General features: G+C 41.5%; 1 long non-coding RNA gene across 1 annotated transcript; it reads left to right on the forward strand.

Annotated features, from left to right (window-relative positions):
* Positions 1-11,300: 11,300 nt before the first annotated feature.
* Positions 11,301-21,422, forward strand: LOC125485841. Its single transcript, XR_007264540.1, has 3 exons — positions 11,301-11,430; positions 19,843-19,891; positions 21,263-21,422. It is a non-coding gene; the product is annotated as an uncharacterized LOC125485841 (long non-coding RNA).
* Positions 21,423-22,230: the final 808 nt, after the last annotated feature.

Here is a 22,230-nt window from a genome sequence, read left to right on the forward strand (position 1 = left end):
AATTAGTTAAGTTGCTGTATCGGGTCAGTTAGGTTTTCCAACAGTTAAGTCACTCTAAATTCTGCTTTCTTTTGTTCGTATTTCAACTGTAGTGTTTAAATAAATTTTGTTTTGCTTAAAGCTGAGTGGTTTGACCAGCTGCATCCCACCTGGAACACCCATTTCACATCTGCCAATGAAATAAGAAAAAGTTAGAGTCTAGGCTACCTTCTTAAAATATTTTGAGGGGTTCTGGCCTGGTCCACTTAGAGATGTACCTTCATTGTTAACCTTTTATTCCACCTTGATTTGGAAGCAATTCAGTTTGTGAAAGCAGAGGCCATTGTTGAGGATTGTTGTATCCTCTGTGTAACCAAAGCTGTACATGTCTGTGCATGTAAACTCCAGATTTCAATGCATATAATTTGTGTTTCCAGGGCTCATTACATACTCAAAGGACCTGTTCTTTGTAGACGACAATGTTAACAGGAGAAACAACTTCAAGTTATTTCTTGCTCCTGGCTACTTATTTGGTAAAAGTTCAAAAATGTTTTTGTTGTTCATTCACAGGACAGGCCAGCATTTATTGCCCATCCCTAATTGCCTAGAGGGCAGTTAAGAGTCAACCATGTTGCTGTGGATCTGGAGTCACATGTAGGCCAGACCAGGTAAGGATGGCAGTTTCCTTCCTTAAAGGTCATTAGAACTTGGAATTAGAATTATGTTTTATCGTCACATGCACTCAAGTGTAGGGATACAGGAGCACAGTGAAAAAGTTTTACAATGTCACCATTCATGGTGCCAGCTTAGATACAAGAGACCCAGGTACAAAATCTTAAGTTGAAAAAATAGAAAAATAAAGAAATAAGTTAAATGTTCAACATTACAGTTCTTGTCAGTATAAAGTAGTAAATAGTGAACCGGATGTATTTCCTCTGACAATGGGTTCATGATCATCATTAGACTCGTAATTCCAGAATTCTTTTATTGAATTATTGAACTCAGGTCCCCAGAACATTATGTGAGTCTCTGGATTACAGTCCAGTGATAATACCACTAGGCTGTTAGCTCCCCTATAAATTGGACGTAAAATTATTTTACATCCCTCCAATAATTAAACAACTTTTTCATAAAGGTCCCTTTAGAAGAGTAACAACAACTTGGAGTTTAAATTAGGCGAGAACTGGGGAATGTGGATTGGGAGCAGTTATTTGAGGAGAAATCTACGTCTGGCATGTGGGAAGCTTTTAAAGACGAGTTGATTAAAGTGCAGGACATGCATGTCATTGCAAAACTGAAGGATGGTAATGGCAGCATCCAGGAACCATGAATGACGAGGGAAGTTGTAAACTTAGTCAAAAGGAAAAAGGAAGCATATGATAGGTCTAGACAGCTACAAACTGACTAAGCCGTTGAGAAGTATAGAGAAAGTAGGAAGGAACTTAAACGCAGAATTAGGAGGCTAAAGGGGGCCGTGAAATGTCTTTAGCAAACAGGGTCAAGGAGAATCCCAAGGCTTTTTATGCATATATTAGAAGAAAGAGGGTAGCAAGGGAAAGAGAATGCCCACTCAAGGACAAAGGAAGGAAGTTATGCGTGGAGCCACAGGAAGTGGGAGAGATCCTTAATCAGTACTTTGTATCAGTATTCACTGAGAAGGACATGACTGATGTTGAGGTCAGGGATGAGTGTGTGAATGCTCCAGAGAATGTCAATATATTAAAGGAGGAAGTTTTCGGTATCCTAATTTGCATTACAGTGGACAAGACCCTAAGGCCAAATAAAAAAACCAAAGAACTACAAATGCTGTAAATCAGGAACAAAACAAAGTTGCTGGCAAAGCTCAACAGGTCTGGCAGCATCTTCCGTCTTCTCAGAAGGAAGGATTACCGGACCTGAAACGTTAACTCTGTTTTTTCCTTCAAAGATGCTGTAATTCCCCAGGGCCAGATGGGATCCCCCAGGTTACGACAAGAGGCAAGGGAGGAAATACCTGGGGCATTAGCAGATATCTTCACATCCTCTTTGACCACAGGTGATGTTCCAGAGGACTGGAGATGAGCCAATGTTGTTCCCTTGTTTAAGAAAGGAAGCAGGGATAATCCAGGAAATTATAGGCCGGTGAATCTGACATCTGTGGTGGGGAAGATCTTGGAGAAGATACTGAGGGACAGGTTATTTGCACATTTGGAAGAAAATGGACTAGTTAGTGACAGGCAGCATGGTTTTGTACGGGGAAGGTCATGTCTCATCAACCTGATCGAATTTTTTGAAGCGGTGACAAAGATAATTGATGACGGAAGGGCTGTGGATGGACTTTAGTAAGGCAATCGATAAAGTCCCACATGGCAGATTGGTGCAAAAACTAAAATCACATGGGATTCGGGATGTGCTGGCTGGATAAGTACAAAACTGGCTTGGTCATAGAAGACAGAGGGGAGCGATGGAAGGGTGTTTTTCAGAGTGGAGATCGGTAACGAGCGGGGTTCCACAGGGATCAGTCTTAGGTCCTCTGTTGTTTGTAGTTTATATAAATGATCTGGAGGAAAATGTGGGTGGTCTGATTAGTAAGTTTACAGATGACACAAAGATTGGTGATGTTGCGAATAGTGTTGACGATTGTGAAAGGATACAACAGGATATAGCTAGATTGGTGACTTGGGCACAGAAATGACAGATGGAGTTTAATGTGAAGTGATGCATTTTGGAGGATCAAACTTAGGTGTGAATTATCCTGTAAATAGCAGAATCCTTAGGAACTTTAGCATACAAATGAATCTGGGTGTGCAGTTCCACAGTTTCCTAAAAGTGGCAACACAGGTGGCCAAGGTGATTAAGAAGACATAAGGCACGCTTGCCTTCATTGGCCAAGGCATGGAGTACAAGAGTTGGCAAACCATGTTGCAGGTATATAAAACCCTTGTTAGGCCGCATTTGGAATATTCCGTGCAGTTTTGGTCACCACCTTATCAGAAGAACGTGGAAGTTTTGGAGAGAGTGCAGAGAAGGTTCACCAGGATATTGCCCGGTCTCAAGGGCATTGGCTATGAGGAAAGGTTAAAAAGACTAGGATTGTGTTCACTGGAAAGATGGCAGCTGAGAGGAGACCTGATAGAGGACTACAAAATAATGAGCGGCATAGATAGAGTCGATAGTCAGAGGCTTTTTCCCAGCGTTGAAGTTTTAAATACAAGGGGTCATAGGTTCAAGTTGAGAGGGCATTTAAGAGAGATGTGCGAGGGAAACTTTTGACACAGAGAGTGGTAGGAGCCTGGAATGCACTGCCAGAGGAGGTGGTGGAAGCAGGCACGTTGGTGACATTTAAAAGGCATCTGGATGGTGACATGAATAGGGAGGGAATAGAGGGAGAGGGACCGAATAAGGGCAGAAGGTTTGTTTTTTAGTTTAGTCAGGGCATGATGATCGGTACTGGCTTGGAGGGCCGAAGGGCCTGTTCCTGTGCCATACTTCTCTTTCGTTCTTTTGTTCTTTTATATAGCATCTTTATTATAGTAAGGAGTCAGAAGCATTATCAGTCATGACTTGAGCCACATGAAAATATATTAGGAAAACACACAGATTTTAAGGAACAACTTAAATGAGGAGAGACAGGTAGAGGTGCAAAGAGTTTAAGAATAGAATTCCAGAGTTCAGGGTCCAGACAACTGACGACACAGCTACCAACTTTAGCACATTTACTGAGCTTACTCTGCTGATGTTGACCCAAGTTCACAGAAGAATAAGAAATTTGATTGGCTGCAAAGTATTTATCTCCAAGTTCTAGGTCTGGTTACTGAAAATGAAAAGCAATGAAGTATCAAAAAGGTCCTGACAGTTGGGGGAAGGGGAAGGAGATATTTAATCAAACTGTGAACAAAATCAAGTACTACGTCTACAACCAAAGGATTACCATTGACCAGAAACAGAACTGGATCCACCATACCTTGGGAACAAAGGCTGGGAATTCTGTGGTAATTAACTCACCTCCTGTCTCTGAAATAACTGTCCACTATCTACAAAGCACAAGTCAGGAGTGTGATGGAAAACTCCTCATTTACCTGCCACTCCAACAGCACTTAAGAAACTGGACAATATCCAGGACAAAGCTTTATTGGTACTCCATCCACCATTCACTTCCTTCACCATATACTGATATACAGTGGTAGCAGTATGCAGGATACACTGGAACAACTCACCAAGGCTCCTTAGATAGCAACTTCCAGTCCTGCAACTTTGAACACCGAGAAGGATGAGGATAGCATATCAATGGAACATCATCACCTGCAAATTCCCCACCATGTCACAGAACATCCTGACTTGGAACTATATCACTGTTTTTCACTGTCGCTGGATTGCAGTCCTGGAACTCCCTTCCCAACATGACTGAGGCACCTCTCCTCTCCGAGGACTGTAGCTGTGTAGAAGGTAGCTCACTGTCAGTTCCTTCAGGACATTTAGGGACAGGGTAATACATGCTGCCCCAGCCAGCACATCTACATCCAATAACTGAATAAATAATGCCTAACATTAGCAGGTTATGAACCCGGTTACAATGATATGTCTTACAGACCATTCAGAGGATGTGGCATTGTTGGAAAGGCCAGCAATCACTCCATCTCGAATCATCCTGGAAACTAGGAGCTGTCGAAGTATCCTGCTGGTCATTTCAGGGGGCAGTCAAGTGTCAACTGCATTTCTGTGAATCTGGAGTCAGATCTATGCCAGACTATGTCAAGGTTTCCTTTCTTAAAGAGCATTGGTGAGTGAGTTAGGTTTTTTTTAACAATACTAACTTCATAGTCTTATATTACTGAAACTAACTCTTTAATTACAAACTTATTTAATGAAATGAATTCAGTTGACAAAGTATCATGGTGGGATTTGAACTCACATTGACAGTAGATTAGTGTAGGCCTCTTGTAATTATTCATGCTGCGAAATAACCATTACACTATCATTGAGTCACTTAGCATCCAACAACATTAGCATCTAAGTTAACAAACATAAACATCTGGACCATTAAATTATTTCTGCATCCAAACAACGGCAACTTGTATTTATTTAAGGGCCTTTAAGAAAGCATTGCAAAGTGCTTCACCGTGATGTTTCTAAAGCAAATTTGACACTGAGCCGAAGGCAGATGGTCAAAAGCGGAGTCAAACAGGTACATTTTAAAGAAAGTCTTAAAGGGGGAAAGCAGAGGAGAGAGTCGGGGAGATTTGGGCAGGGAATTTCAGAGTTTTGGACTTAGGCAGCTGAACGCACAGTGGTGGAACAATTAGGATCAAAGATGCAGAGGTGGTCACATAAGGGTTTGTGCAGATATCTCAGAGGCTGTACAGTGAGAGGAAATACAATTCACTGATGTGGGAGCATCTAGGGATCCCCTAAGAACATGGCAAGGCTAAATCAATGTGAGTTGATTCTGCTTTCTCTCCCAGGACTTCTGCAAATCTCTCCAGCCGCCATGGCCAACAATGATAATGTGGTCCTTATCTCATTGCTGTCTGCAGGATCCTAGAGCAGGGATTGGCTGGCATATTTCTAATGTTGCAATAGTGACTGCAAAAAGTATCAATTTTACCGTAAGGTATTTTGGAATGCAAAGAAAAAACATACAGTTGAGCTTATCCAAAATGCCTATGCCCTTATCAAGATTCAAATTTAAGTTCATATCACCCATCACCCTAATGCTCATTAATATGGTCATTGGCTCTCATTTCAGCAATGCTTTGATGTTAAAATTCTATTTCTTGCTTTCAAGTCCCTCAATGACCTCGCCTCTCTCTATCTCTGTCATTTCCTCTCACTGTACAGCCTCTGAGATATCTGCACAAACCCTTATATGACCACCTCTGCATCTTTGATCCTAATTGTTCCACCACTGTGCGTTCAGCTGCCTAAGTCCAAAACTCTGAAATTCCCTGCCCAAATCTCCCCGACTCTCTCCTCTGCTTTCCCCCTTTAAGACTTTCTTTAAAATGTACCTGTTTGACTCCGCTTTTGACCATCTGCCTTCGGCTCAGTGTCAAATTTGCTTTAGAAACATCACGGTGAAGCACTTTGCAATGCTTTCTTAAAGGCCCTTAAATAAATACAAGTTGCCGTTGTTTGGATGCAGAAATAATTTAATGGTCCAGATGTTTATGTTTGTTAACTTAGATGCTAATGTTGTTGGATGCTAAGTGACTCAATGATAGTGTAATGGTTATTTCGCAGCATGAATAATTACAAGAGGCCTACACTAATCTACTGTCAATGTGAGTTCAAATCCCACCATGATACTTTGTCAACTGAATTCATTTCATTAAATAAGTTTGTAATTAAAGAGTTAGTTTCAGTAATATAAGACTATGAAGTTAGTATTGTTAAAAAAAACCTAACTCACTCACCAATGCTCTTTAAGAAAGGAAACCTTGACATAGTCTGGCATAGATCTGACTCCAGATTCACAGAAATGCAGTTGACACTTGACTGCCCCCTGAAATGACCAGCAGGATACTTCGACAGCTCCTAGTTTCCAGGATGATTCGAGATGGAGTGATTGCTGGCCTTTCCAACAATGCCACATCCTCTGAATGGTCTGTAAGACATATCATTGTAACCGGGTTCATAACCTGCTAATGTTAGGCATTATTTATTCAGTTATTGGATGTAGATGTGCTGGCTGGGGCAGCATGTATTACCCTGTCCCTAAATGTCCTGAAGGAACTGACAGTGAAGTGTAGTGTTACTCCCGAACCCTAGGTAAAGTTCCTCAGTTTGTTACAGCTCCCACCAGGATACCCCAAAGTCATTAACTTTCTGGTGAGGAGGGAGGAATTGGCTCCTTTTCCTTATGTACTTGTCCCCCCATTAGTTGATTGGAACAAGGCTAGCTCAAAAACAGTTGTGTTTGTGCATACCTTTGTCCCAGCTTCAAATGAACTTATGGTTTAAAAAGGAGCTTCTTTAACCAGGCTTTCAAAAAAGAGAGTTTTTAAATTACTAAATACAATTAAAATGAGTAATAGAAATAAGAGGTGAGTCCAAAAGAAAGAAGTTAAAAAAAATCATATTTATGGATCAGTGTCTGAATTATTCACAAGGAGCAGGTTGTTGAACATTATGGTCGTTGCGGTGGAGGTTATTGGTAGCATTGACATTGACCTTTCACCTCTCCTCTGTGTATGTATATTGTGTCGTGTGTATTTGGTAATTCATAAACTCACTCTTCTTACTAATTTAAGAAAACATGGTTAAATTGGCTCCTTTTAAAACATGGTTCCATTTGGGTCTGGGAGAGATATATTTTCAGGAAGGGATCTTTTTCGAATTAACCTTGTCACGATCAAGTGAAGGGACTGTGTGGACAAAGGAGAGAGCCAGATCATTCCTCCTCAAGCGGGAGCTGAAAAATTTGGGGTATCCTGTTTGGAACTGTAACAATTTGAAGAATCTTGCTCAGGTTTTGGCCTTAACATCATGAAAGCAAATACATTTAACGCTGTCTCTGGTGTAACTGTCACACCGACTAGCTGATCCTCTCCTGATAAGTGTCCAGGTTTTTCTGAGGTCAGTGGTGTTAGGCCAGTTTCAACCCAACGGGAATATGTGATTCTAAAACAACGATATTTTCTTTCGTGTGTGTGTCAGGGAACATGATGGTGCTGTCCTACACATTGCACAATGATCCCTGTTATGTGAGTTTAAAATCATGAAGTGAAACTATTTGCAAGGGATGTGTTATTGATTAACTGAGAGAAATGAGGTTAACCGAGGCCATCAGGAAACATGTAAAACCATTATGTGATTTTTAAAAAATTTATTCATTCACAGGACGAGGGTGTTGCTGGCTAGGCAACATTAATTGCCCATCCCTAATTGCCCAGAGGGCAGTTAAGAATCAACCACATTGCTGTGGGTCTGGAGTCACAGGTAGGCCCAGACCAGGTAAGGATGGCAGTTTTCTTCCATAAAAGGCATTAGTGATCCAGATGGGTTTTTCCCGACAATTGATTCACAGTCATTGTTAGATTCTTAATTACAGATATCTTATTGAATTCAAATTCTACCATCTGCTGTGGCAGGATTCAAACCTGGGTACCCAGAACATTATCGGGGTGTCTGGATTGACAGCCCAGCGATAATACCACTAGGCCATCGCCTCCCCATTAATGGCATCCTATAGCTGTGATCTCTCTAACCCCAAAACTGGTCAATGCCCACAAAATCTCAGATATTTCCAAGATGCCAGTTTCCATTTTGTCAATACACAGTGATTTAAATTGTAACTGAAACTTGTATAGTGGGCAGTGCAGATAAAAATTTCAATAACCAACATCCTGAGTGGTTCAATTCTCGAAGCCTGATAAAAATAAACATTCCAGAAAGTAGCTCAGCGACTCTAATGGTTGTCAGTCAAGCCACATTGCCTGAGCGGGTTGTGTTGTGTATTCCAATGTCATTATAAAACCTCTTCCAGAAAAGTGACTTACATGTGAACCTTCTTTTATTTCAATAGTGGTGTCAATTTATCTATTTTGCCATGGCTTCTAGGGCTGGGTCCAAATAACAACTCATCCAAGGATGGAGCCAGTCTACAGCAAACAGTGAGCATTCCTGCCAGGGAAAGCAAGAGAGTACAGGGCATGTATAGTTCCGGGCATAGAAAGAAAACAGAGAATCCTGGAATCCCACACAGTTCAATTAAGGTCACCTCCCCAGTGGAAAATAAGCTGCACTGCTTCTAACAGCTGATCTACTTGTGCTGTCTATAGCGTAGAGGGAAAAGATTGCCAGTATATTGAAAAACACATGAAAATGAGCCAAGCAGACATTGCTCTGCACTTTCTCCTGTAGGAAGGCTCCACAGGCACGGGCTGGCTTAATGTCAGTCGTCAGCCAATCTTAAAGCAGGAACTCAGTCATCAGATGATCTGGGAGTGCAGTCATTGCAGCCCGAAACTGCATACTCAAGATCCACACATGAATTATCACTGTATATGGCTTACAACTAACAACAGAAACTTTTGGCTAGTTATTCCAACCTCCCCCAATCTGGGCCATTATAACAACTTACTGCTGCTATGAAAAAACCTCTTAACTGAACGCAGACTGAACTTGGAATAACAAAAATGCTGGTGTAAATAGTCTAGTGCTACACTGGATGATGACTTTATCAACAAATTGAGTTGCCTTTACAGTTTCAATTGTAGTTCAATGATTGATGTTGTTGGATCCCAATATGATACATTGAAAGAGACTATTACCCATGCTGTGTTAAAAATAATTAGCTTTATTGTATGCAACAACACATTACAGCAAAGGTGTGGGATGGAATACCAGACATTTTCCTGATCAGATACTGCAAGGTGTTAATGGTAAATCATGGAGAATTTTTCCACAGCTCTGACGGGTTTTCAATCAAGATAACACACACATAGTTTCAATGTCTTTGTTACCTTTAGCTCTGCCTTTCGGATGAAGTATTGTTGCTAAGTGTTCGGATCAGTCCCTGAGTGCTCCACTAAACAATGGTAATGCAATTTTCACAGCTCTGCAAGCACAGCAGCTGCAGTATTGTCTGTGGCAAGGCCCCTTGTGTACTGCTGAGTGATCCCAAGTGCATAGTTTCTGCTTTGTTACACCAGGCACTGCAGCTATTACCGCAACAGACCCACACATTGTGCAAACATGGGGAAAATTCAGAACAAAAAGAAGCGAGAGTAATTGTGGCCTCTTGTTTTGATTTCCTCTTTTCCAGAGGAAATAATTTCTATGTGCTCTATTGAGTGATATTAAGCACCTCAATTAAATCACACCTCTTCAAGGATATACAATTTGAGATCATGTAAGCCCCTCCCCATTCTTTAACTCTAGAATCTTTTTGGTTAATCTCAGTTGCTCTTACCACTGTACCTACGTATAATTCCTGACGCGTAGAGTCTAAAACTGAATGTAATATTCTGATGGGGCCTGACCAAGGCTTTGTACAATTGTTGTGGTATGGTGCACTGACCTTTACATCGCTGAGGCCAGGCACTGGCTCTCTGACACCTCCTCCTACCGCCCCCTTGATCTTGACCCCACCCCCGACCACCAAAACATCATGTCCCAGACCATTCATAACCTTATCACCTCAGGTGACCTCCCGCCCACAGCCTGCAACCTCATTGTTCCCCAGCCCGCACCACTCATTTCTATCTCCTCACACCTCCTCCCCACAACAAAAACAATGACAGAATCCCCCTTGTCCTCACGTATCATCTCAGTAACCTTTGGATTCAACGTATCGTTCTCCGCCACTTCTGCCACCTGCAATCTGACCCCACAACCAAGGATATATTTCCCTCTCCACCCCTATCTGTCTTCCGTAGGGACTGCTTTCTCCGCAACTCCCTTGTCTGCTTCACACTCCCTACTAGCCTCACCACTCCTGGCGCTTTTCCCTGCAACAGCAGGAAGTGCTACACCTGCCCCTACACCTCCCCTATCACCTCCATCCAAGGCACCAAACAAACCTTCCACATCAGACAGATGTTCACGTGCACATCTGCTAATGTGGTCTATTGTATCTGCTGCTCCCGATGTGGCCTCCTCTACATCGGGGAGACCAAGCAGAGGCTTGGAGACCGCTTTGTAGAGCACCTGCGCTCTGTTCGCGACAAACGTCAACATCTTCCAGTCGCGAACCACTTCAACGCCCCCTCCCACTCCCTGAGTGACATGTCCATCCTGGGCCTCCTCCAGTGTCACAATGACACCACTCGTAAACTGGAGGAGCAGCACCTCATATTCCGCCTCGGGAACCTCCAGCCCAATGGTCTCAATGTGCACTTTACTAGTTTCAAAATCCCCCCATCCCCAGCCCCATCCCATGATCAACCCTCCCTCTCATCCTCGCCTTCTTGCCCTGTCCGTCTTCTCTCTCACCTATCCGCTCCTCACACCTCACTGACCAATCCCCATCATTGCCTACCTGCACTCACCTATCACTGTCCCACCTACTGTCTCCAGCCCCACCCTTCCTCCCTCTATTTATTTCAGAGCTCCCTTCCCCCTCCCCCATTTCTGAAAAATGGTCCTGACCTGAAATGTGAGCTTTCCTGCTGCTCTGATGCTGCTGTGTTCCTCCAGCTCCACATTGTGTTATCTATTACCAAAAACTGATTATATCCTTGGTCCATATTAGTTGTGAAAGATGTGTTAGTGAAAGCAGGCATGCTGGTGAACTGAGGTGCCTGTGTGTACTAGCCTGGGTTCAAATGTTAGTATGCTTTGAAGATCGCAGTCAAAGAAACACCCACTAATACCCCTGTATTGCAGGTAAAAAGATTCTTTCATTCTGCATACTGCAAGTCAGTTGGCTAACAAGGCAGTTAAAGGAAAACAGGACAACAGAAGGATGCTCATTCAGAGAGTTGCCACCCAAAAAAGAAAGAAGACAAAAGGATTTCATCAACTGCCAAGGTAAAAATTCCAATATCATTGATCAATATCAACGTTCCACAATCTATTACTCACAGTCAACCCAGAGGGTCTGATCTATTTTGGAGAAGTCAACGTTTAGGGTATTATCTTTCTTCAGGACTGGGTGTGGGGTAGGTAGGGCTCTAACCGCAGCTCCCCCTGCCCCTACATCCAGTCCTGAAGAAGGGTAATACCTTAAACGTTGACTTCTCCTGCTCCAGATCCTGCCTGGCTTGCTGTGTTTTTCTCGCCTCCTGTCTGTCTCCCTTGGACTGCAGCAACTGCAGTTTTTTTAATCTCTAAGTCTGATCTATATAGCTTTTAACTCTTGTCTTTTCTTGGACTCACTTCTCAATAATCTGTGCATGTGTGTTGCTTTGTAATTGTTTCTCATATTTAGAAACTAATGAACTCCGTCTACATTGGCTCCTTTTCAAACATAAATTCATTTCATGTGGGAGAAAGGCATCTGTAAGGAAGGAAATCTTTTCAAATTAACCTTGCTGTCACCAACTGAGGAGGTGGGGTAGAATAAAGAAGGGGAGCTGGTTCATTCTTTCTCACCCAGGAGCTTAGTGATTTGGGGTATTCCATCTGGAACGGTAACAAGTTGGGGAACCCCACCGAGGATCTGGTTGTAGCACAATTAAAGCAGTCCCATTTTTTCTTGTATTTCGATAATCCTCTTCTTTCAGCTTGATGCAATCTTTCAACCTCATTTGCTGACAATGCAAATTTTTGAGATATGGATGACACGCTTGCAATATTTAAATCCTCAGCTGCACCAAAAAATGTCTGCATAGCTTAATAACTTTATCCTGTGCTCAAATTTAACATTGAAATGGAGCAATTAAACAGGGCTTCCTTTCTTGATGTATTAGTTGAGAAATCTGTCAAAGAGTTCTCAATTACTATTTACCGAAAGCCAGCATTCATTGGTCAATATACATATGAGATGCCTATAGCCCCACATGCTGCAAGACCAATCTTATTGACTACCTCATGAATAGGATCCTAGCCATCTGCTCATTGTACAAGCTTGATGTTGACATGAGGCATTTCAAAACTATCCTGTATAACAGTGGGTAAACTGATCAAATCATCAGTTGCAGTTTAATCGCAAAAGGGCTATGTTCACCACTTGTGGCCCTGACCGATACACAGTCTAATACAGGTTGTTCCAAAGAAGGGTCACTGGATCCCAAACATTAACTCTGTTTTCTCTCTAAGATACTGCCAGACCTGCTGAGTTTTTCCAGCAATTTCTGTTTTTGTTTCTACCAAAGATTACCCTGGAAGTGGAAGATGTCTCAACTATTTGAATGTCTAGCTGTCTCCCACCGCTACTATGTAGTTAAGCCATGAGTTGTTTTTTTCTTGCTAACTGGATTCTGCTCTCGAGCCAAAAAGACGTACTGCCCCCACCCCACAACCAGTATAGGCGGTCCCTGTGTTGTCAATGGGTTCTGTACTGGAGTCAGCATGCAGGGCAGAACAATATGCATGAGCCGTACATAAGTACAGGACATGTTCATGTGTTGGGTCTTTAAAATTACATCCTTTGCTCATAGGTACAATTGCTCATAAATTAGATGTTCATAAATCGAAGATCCCCTGTGATGTGATATCTGCGGTTCAGTGCCGGTGTGATGACAGATATAGAAATTTGGCATGTCCATAAGGTCCCTCACCAATGTCTACAGATGCACCATTGAAAACAAACTGTCCGGGTGCATAATAGCCTGGTATGGCAACTGCTCTGCCCAGGACTGTAAGAAACTACAGAAGGTATGTGCATAGCCCACACCATCACAGGAGCCAACCTTCCATCCATGGACTCTATTTACATGGCTCGCTGCCGTGGAAAGGTGGCCAACATCATCAAAGACCCTTTGCACCCCGGTAATGCTCTGCTACAACCTTTTCCATCAGGCAGGAGATACAGAAGCTTGAACACACACATGAGCAGGCTCAGGAACAGCTTCTTCCCGGCTGTTATCAGACTGTGGAATGGACTCTAGCCTCAAATAATGTAACCTGCAATGTAACTTGTATGCCTCTAAGTCTTTTTGATCTGTGCATCCTTTGCTTGCTGTGTTCTGCCTGTACCACTTCTAAACAAAGCTTGTCACTGTGTTTCGGTACACGTGACAATAAAATCAATCAATCATCACCCCATTGACTGACAGACCATATTGAACAATGTGCAATATATTGAACCATCTGCAGTGGGCAGCTTGCCACTCAAGCTCAACCAGCCTGTGCTTGCAATCTCAGAAAAGATTGTCCACCATTAGATCTAAATTTGCCATTGGAAATATTCATTAAATAATCAAGGCTGCGCTCAGAGTGAACCAGGAACCAATTTAACATCATCAGTTAGCCTGCAGTGTCATGTATTTGCAGCTGCTTGAAATCCAAAACTACTCAGGACCCTGTTTTATGTAGGCAAAATGGAATTTGTACAAACTTTGTACCATTTTCTGAAAAAAAGTCATCTTGGAGATAGCCAATCTCTGCTGTGTCCTCTGGCAACATCCTGTCCAATCAGAATCTACCTGCCTGCTCTGGGAATTGAAATTGACAGTTAACTGTTCTTGCTGTATCTCTCCACCAATGACGGTCTAACCAATCAGCACCCTCTTCTCACGCTGAATAAAGTGGTGTGCTTGTGTTCAGATCTATTTCTTGTGTTCTAGCTCAGATGTATGTAAGACAAAAGAGCTTCAACTACTAGTCTCTATTTAACAATATTTACAATTGCTGACAATGTGCAACTGCATTTGTAGCGCTTTTGCCTTATAGGGTATGGACAGGTTTTTGTATCCTTGCTTACACGCAGCCGCCCCACTTGGTCAGGAGATTATCCAAGATGTTTTCTACCTTTCACCAAAGGGCATTCTTCCACTAAAATGAAACCACCCTCACTGAGCTGCTAAAACAGCGAGGATACAGAACAGCAATGGTGGGGAACTGGTATTTGGGCTTTGGGCCTACCTGGGAGCTACTTACCCATCCACCACGGTTTCGACAAATTCCTGGACATCCCCTATTCCCATGATCAGGGGCCCTGCGAGAATTTGATCTGTATCAAGATCCTCTTTGAATAGTTCCCACTTTTCCTCTGAGGCTTTACTCATTAACTGCTCCAATCGGTTTTATTGCAGTCAATTTATTTCTCACCTCTGATGATTGCCTTGCTGAAATTTAAAGCTTTACTCTCTTCATTCTCCCTCTCAAACATAAAATCAAGTTCAGCCTTCCAGAAAGTTCCAGTTAATTGCTCTCGATAATTCATTCCTTTAAATGCTAACATTTTCCTATATCTTCGCACTGAGCCATCTTCTCTATCACATGATGCTCTTTTCAAGCGAGTAAGATACAAAGTAAACACTGTGCTACAGATGTGATCTCACCAAAGGCAAAATTAAATTACCTTGAGGCTATGGAGGAGGGAAAACAAGCAGAATTACTGATAATTATTATTCAGAGACTCCACTGGGAAATGTGAGCAGTGAAAGATAAGGATATCAAACTAAGCTGTAGTGTTTCATTCGCATTCAACAATCCTCCTCCTACTCATCATCTCAGCTCAAGGGAATGTTAGATCTGAAATCCTGAAGGTGTGTCAGTGTGTGTATTGTACCACACTCACAGACTGTTACTGACGACGTAAGATTGGATGGTATGGTTTGTAACAAAGTCTCATTCCAGATGTAAATGTACTGAAAAACTGATTAAGTACTAAGCTGGTACAGTATGATGTCAGTTGAATATCAGGTACCAGAATTAAATTAGTTTAAATACTGATTTAAAAATGTCCATTTTGCCAAAATATATAACAGCTTGACATCAGTAATTCATATTCGCCTCCATCCAACGAATGTTTTTAGAATGGAATTCTTGTTATCAGTGTGCAGTCCTGTCAAACAACACAGATCTCTATTCTTTCCCACTAGAGCAACATCAAACACTCCCTCATCATTCAGCTGGAGGATCTTATCCACCAATCCTTAAAAGGCCATTCTACTTTATCAGAATCCAATTAACCCTTTACAGGCCCTGGTTAAGAATGTTAGCTTATTTTATATGCTAACAATTTGATTTGATTTATTATTGTCACGTACTAAGATACAGTGAAAAGTATTGCTTTACGTGCTATCTAGGCAAATCATACCTTACATAAGTGCATCAGGGTAATAGAACAAAATGCAGATTATAGTGTTACAGCTACAGTTACAGAGAAAGATTAACTTTAATATATGGGAGGTCCATTCGAAAGTCTGTTACAGTGGGGAAGAACCTGCCCTTGAATCTATTGGTATGTGTTCTCAAACTTTTGTATCTTCTGCCTAACCACGTGTCTGTGGTATTGGTTCTGCTCAGTTGGAAGAGATGATTTTTAGTATTAATAGAGTGATTGTGAACAGAGTGTGACAAGGAAGCTGTTACAGGAAGCAATAGTAACACTTACAGGAAATGTAGACTACAAGAAAGAACTCTCATATACTCATATCTCAAATCCAGCTAATCTGACAGTTCTGGTGTGTGAAAGCATTTTTTTAATGAGTTTCCATACATCAATTTTAATTGAGGCAAAACTTACCTTGGTCATTTTATTAGCTATTTCGTTCGTGCAGTGTTGCTCCTGACTAGAACATAGATCAGTACAGCATAGCACAGGCCCTTCGGCCCACGATGTTGTGCCAACCTACTATCCTACTCTAAGATCAAACTACTCTGCATACCCTACATATGACTAGTTAGTGGCTATGCTGCTTTGCACATAATACATCTCCATGCTCCGAGTAACCCTTGACCCAAACTGAGCAAAGTCTGAAATGTTGACCTGAAATCTGGAAATATCCGAAGTCCAGCACAACCATGGTCCAGAGGGTGTCAGTTTTGAGGTACTATAGTTGGGTTGCTGACTGTATTTGGTTCTGTTGAAGAGATTTGGCGTCATGGTTTCACAGTGGTAATGTCACTGGACTAGTAATCCAGAGACCCTGATTAATGTCCTGGGGACGTGGGTTTGTAACCCATATTGGCAGAATTCAAATTCAATAAAAATCTGGAATTAAAATCTGGCATGACGACAATTGTGTAACCAATGAAGATTGCTCTAAATATCCGTCCAGTTCACTAATGTCCTTTAAGAAAGGAAATCTGCCATCCTTACCTGGTCTGGCCTACATGTGACTCCAGAGCCACAGCAATGTGATTGACTCTTAACTGAGCTCCGAAATACACTTGCATGCCACTCAGTCCAAGTGCAATGGATATGGGCAATAAACACTGGTCAAACCAATGGCGCCTACATCCCATTATTAAATTTAAAAATGCTTTTAATTATGCTTGCATTCTCAGTAAATACCTTACATTTCATAGAACTTTTATTTTTCTTAAATCTGAGGCCTTGGATCACGTTGTGTTGTAAAATGCTTTTTTTTCACCATGGTATTACACAGACCTGTTGCCTGAGTTGACCTGATGGTCAAGGGGAAAATGGCTCAGCCAAACAATCCTACTGCTTGTATTTACAGGAGTCACATGGAAGGAATGTTTAAACAGTGCAGCCTGACTTTCTCCTGTATTACAATGAAAGTGTTTTATACGGCAGTGAGCCAGTTGCTAAGAGTAGCCCAAAGCAGGATTAGATGGTGGTTTAATATTCTATTCAGCATAATAACCTTACATTTATGATTGCAGCTAAACTTGACTAAAACAAAAAGCAGAGACTGCACTTGACCTGTTCCAGCCTTGTAAGCAGCCTCAGTTATTCTTATGTGAAGGTTAAATGTGGCAAACTGATGGAAAAAAATGGCCAATTACTTCTCAGTCATGCTCCTGAATTAACCTTCAGGTCCTAGTCAAACCTCTGCTGAGCTAAATCATCTCAGCAATGGCAGTAGTTTTTTATTGATACATTTTGTTGATACAGGGGTGGCACAGCGGTTAGCACTGCTGCCTCATAGCACTAGGGTCCCAGGCTCAATTCCACCCTCCGGTGACTGTGGAGTTTGCACATTCTTTCTGTGTGAGTTTCCCCTGGGTGCTCCGGTTTCTTCCTACAGTCCAACGATGTACAGGTTAGGTGGATTGGCCATGGTAATTTGCAGGGTCACAGGGATAGGGTAAGGTTCTGGGTCTGAGTGGGATGCTGTTTGTAGGATTGATGTGGACTTGATGGGTTGAGTGGCCTGTTTCCATACAGTTGGGGTTCTATGATTTGGCCTCAGTGTCTGTATGTGGAGGGGAAGAATCAGTTTGGTCTCCCATTCCTGATTGTTATCCAGCAAATCTTGCTTGGAAGTGCATGTGTCAAGTTAGGACTGAATCTGACTAAAACATTTAGTCAACCTGTTAATTGTCATTGCCTTGCTACTTGGAGCTAGTTACTAGAATGTGTTGGGACGAGAATGGATTGTTAAGAAAGAAGAAACATGTAGTCATAAAGAACCTTTCACATCCTCAGGATAAGTTCCTGCTGAAATGCGTTATGTGTTCTCCAACCTTTTTAAGCACAAAATCACTTTTTGAATTTAGGAGCAACCCAGAATCTATCCCTAAGAAAATACAGAATACAGTTTATTTTTGATGTTATATAAAAGTAAAACCATATCTATGTAATTATACATTCTTTCCTTTATTCACTAAGTCTCAGTGTGATACCTGTGACTGCATATTATTTGCGAACACCTTGAAGCCTGTTTTGTGGTTTGAGACTGCTGGTTATATACAGTCCAGCAAATGGATATCTTCAAGGCCAGTGTGACATTTTGACTTGATTATCTTCATTTGGGTGACCACTGTCTCACAGAACTATGTGGAGTCAAAGTAAACTTCCATTTTAAAAGCACAGGATGATAGAAGTGGATATTTTTCTCTGTTTATGAGTCCCCAAATATCGCTGTCCCTCGATCTGAGTTTCAGCTCAATATGATTTTGCACAATAATTATCTCCATATCAATTCCACTGCTTTGTAAATGACACACCTGGTGGAATTTTGCCGGCAACACATCAATGTCTATTTGAAGGAATGGATTTGAGACAAAAACGACAAATCATTCCTTCACATTCCTGAAATTGTTTGTTGAATTCTTCTGCTAACTTTTGCAGGTGTGCACAGAAAGTCTGAAACAATTTATTTTTGTCTTTCTTTTTTTGTATTTTTTCCAGACACAGGTAGTGTTATATCATTTTGTTTTTAAATTTGGTGGACCTCAGACCCCGTTTCAATCTGAATACATTAACAGAGCTGATGATATGTGCTAGATCTTTGTCCAATCCCTGTAATTCACAGTTCAGCTCATTCAGTTTTGATGTTATGCCTGAACAAAGCAACCATTCATTGTCTGGCAGCTCGCTGCACACTTCATTTTTTCTTTTGAAGAAGTGACAATTTCAGATATCAGATCTAAAAATCTTTGTAGGACCTAACCTCGAATTAACCAAGTCACATTAGCACAGAGGATTAGTCCACTGTAGGCTGCAGTGAGTCCATTGAGTAAGGATTTAAACAAGTGGGGCTGAAGGGTTTTTGCTCGAATTGAATTTACAACCTTATTAATTTTTATTATGTGAGAAGTGTCCATAATTATACTTGCTAATGCTAACTGTAGTGTTATGTGTAGGATTATGTAGTGTTAACAACTTTGTTTAATGTTTCCTATATTTCTAATCGTGGACTAAAGGAGAAAATAACTGTTTTAAGAATAAAAGATTGCTGTATGGGTGTTGCATGTTTTGACAGCGAGTCACCTGATACTTACAGTGAGCAGCACTTACTCTGCCACTTGTTCAAGCAGTAATCGAAGTTTAGTTTGCAGATGAGCTGGAGCCAAAATGTTGTGTACAAATGGAGCTTTGGTTGGCAACGTGTAGCAGACTGGCTTGTGGTCAAATGACCATGTTAATAATGGCAAGGGTCTTCTACCTGCTGACAATCATGTGAACAGTTTCGGTCTGTGAACAGGATAAGGAGAAGCTTTTGAGTCATTGCCAGCTTAAAAGCTTTCTCTCTCTGAAGTAAAAGCCACTTTAAGTCTGAATAAAACTAGATTATCAATCCTTCTGTGATTAACAAGCTAGAGACCTTTAATAAGTGAACCAACCACCCTGTGCCTTTTGCAAACCAGTGGAAGCATCCAGAAAAGGTTAACTGAGAAGCAGTATTCTATCCAGCATAAGAATCATAGGGAACGTCTCAGAACACTTGTGAACGGGAACGACTGATTTCTTTTTTCCAATGATCTCTTCATCCATAACCAATTGTTTTTCCTCTGTCTGTATAAAGGGGAGATTATAAGGGACATGAAGTTTTAATCAGTAGAGTTATATGCCGATAGTTCATAATTGTTTACTTGTAGCTAAAATCTAATTACTTTGTAATGGTTTTTTTTTGTTAGGTACTGAAACGTGGTTCATGCTTTCTGTCAACCTTGGTCTATGAGACAGGTAAATTCGGGAATATTTGTGTACTTCTTAGAATCTTAAAAGCTGAAATCTAAAAAAAAATTTTTAACTTTTGTGACAACTCTGGGAAATAAGGCCTTGATTTCCAACGGGCAACCCCAGTAAGTTGTGACAACATGGTAATTGACAAAAGAGAAGAAATCAGGATCATTTCTCTAGAATACCACAAAGCCTGTGTTTGACCCAAGCATTGCTGGTGCACCACCAGTTTTGATGGAAACCAATTTCTTGATTGGAAAATATTTGTCTTAAGCATGTATCTTTTCAGTTCATTGTAGATATGCACATCCTTGTTCTCTCTTTATGGAACAAAAGGATGAGAACATCTTCTTTAGTTGTCAGGTGGGCTGTGTTGGTAATGTCAATGGATCCATAAACTGCAGTGAGAAGCATTCACAATCCTGCTGTAGTAGCTGATAGACACCTTTGAACAACAATCTCACTTATCTTGCTGCTATCAAGCACTTAATGCTGTGGTCTGTATTGCCGTTATTATTTTATCTTTGTTTTTAAAATCTTTGGATAAAGATTCAGTGGCCACTGTCATTGCTACTTTAATTCATTGCTATTTGAGAATGATTTTGTGCGTTACTTTAACAGATATTAAATACGAAATAACACTTCATTGCAGCCTTTACCCTTTGCTGCTGGTTTAGTAAAAAAAAAGCTATTGAGCTTTTAAAACAGCTTTCGGCTCGTCAAATTTCTTTACCTCAAGCATGCTGTTCAAGGGGAAACTGTCCTTGAGTTTGAATCATAGAATCCCTACAGTGTGGAAACAGGGCCTTCAACCCAACAAGTCCACACTGACCCTCAGCGCATCCCACCCAGACCCACAATTTATTGTGTAATGTTGGTCTAAATTTCCCTTTTTAATTATTGATATATTTTGGTATATACAAACATGGTAACATATAAGTCAGATTTTTTTCTTTCAACTGTGAACAGAAATCCATTTCCCATTCTGCATGGAAGTTGTGGTTAGCCCTGCTGCCTCTCGGCACCAGGGATCCAGGCTCACTTCCACTCTCAGAGGACTGTCTGGTGGAGTTTGCACATTCTCCCCGTGTCTGCGTGGGTTTCCTCTGGTTTCCTCCCACAGTCCAAAGATGTGCAGGTTAGGGGGATTGGCCATAGGAAATGCAGCGTTACAGGGATGGGGTGGGTCTGGATGGTAGCTCTTCAGAGGGTCAGTGTGGACTCGGTGAGTCAAATGGCCTGTTTCCACTCTGTAGGGAATCTCGTTTTTGTGGTTGTAATCTGTTTTTGAGGCCCTAATCCGCTTGTGTTGCTCTCAAATTTTGGATGTGGGGTGTGGCAGTGTTTCTTCTAGTTTTTCTTCATCCTGCACAGACCAGTTTGATAAGCTGCTGAAGAAAGAAACTGCAGGTCTACAGAGAATGGATAGAGGAGCAGAGAGTCTGCATGGAAACAACATGGGAGGCAGGTGGTGGAATTTGAATTCAATAATATATCTGGAATTACGAATCTAGTGATGACCATGAATCCATTGTTCGTTGTCAGGAAAAACCCATCTGGTTCACTAATGTCCTTTAGGGAAGGAAACTGCCATCCTTACCTGATCTGGCCTACATGTGACTACAGACCAACAGCAATGTGGTTGACTCTGAACTGCCCTCTGGGCAATTAGGGATGGGCAATGAATGTGCCTAGCCAGCGACACCCTCATCCCATGAATGAATAAAGGAATAAAAAATAGCCTTCGATGTTTCCAATACTGTAATGTACTAATTTCACCCATTAGCTCCATCAGTTCTTAATATATTCATTTGCACTGCCACCACAAACTTAGTTTATCCTGCAATGCTAGTCCATATGGACCAAACTGAAACACGTTGTTACAAGCTAGACAAAGCTGCTGAGAACACGTACTTTTCTCTAGCCGTGCATCTTCTGGAAGTCATGCAGCAGTACAATGATCAACGTGCATGTGGTAAGTGAATGCAGGCAGCTGGTGAGATCAACTGCCAGAGACTCTGCAATGCATGTTGGAGACCACAGTAACAATCATTTTGTCAGCAAATATTTGCGAAAGCAAGGTCTAACAAAGAGCAAAGATATAATGATCAATTAACCTGCTTTTAGCTGATGTTGTTTGAAGGATAAATGTTTGGTCAGGATTCCAGCAGAAATTCCTGCTGTTCTTTGAATGTCAGGGATGTTTAAGCCACTCTAAGGGATCAAGGCAAGCCTCAGTTTAGCATCTCATCCGAAAGATGACACCTTCAATCTTCCAGCATTCCCTCAGCAGTGCACTGGAATAACAATTTAGGTGATCTGCTTAGGTGCTGAATCAGGGC

The sequence above is a fragment of the Rhincodon typus genome, chromosome 23 (assembly GCF_021869965.1).
Source record: "Rhincodon typus isolate 14 chromosome 23, sRhiTyp1.1, whole genome shotgun sequence".
Lineage (NCBI taxonomy): Eukaryota > Metazoa > Chordata > Chondrichthyes > Orectolobiformes > Rhincodontidae > Rhincodon > Rhincodon typus.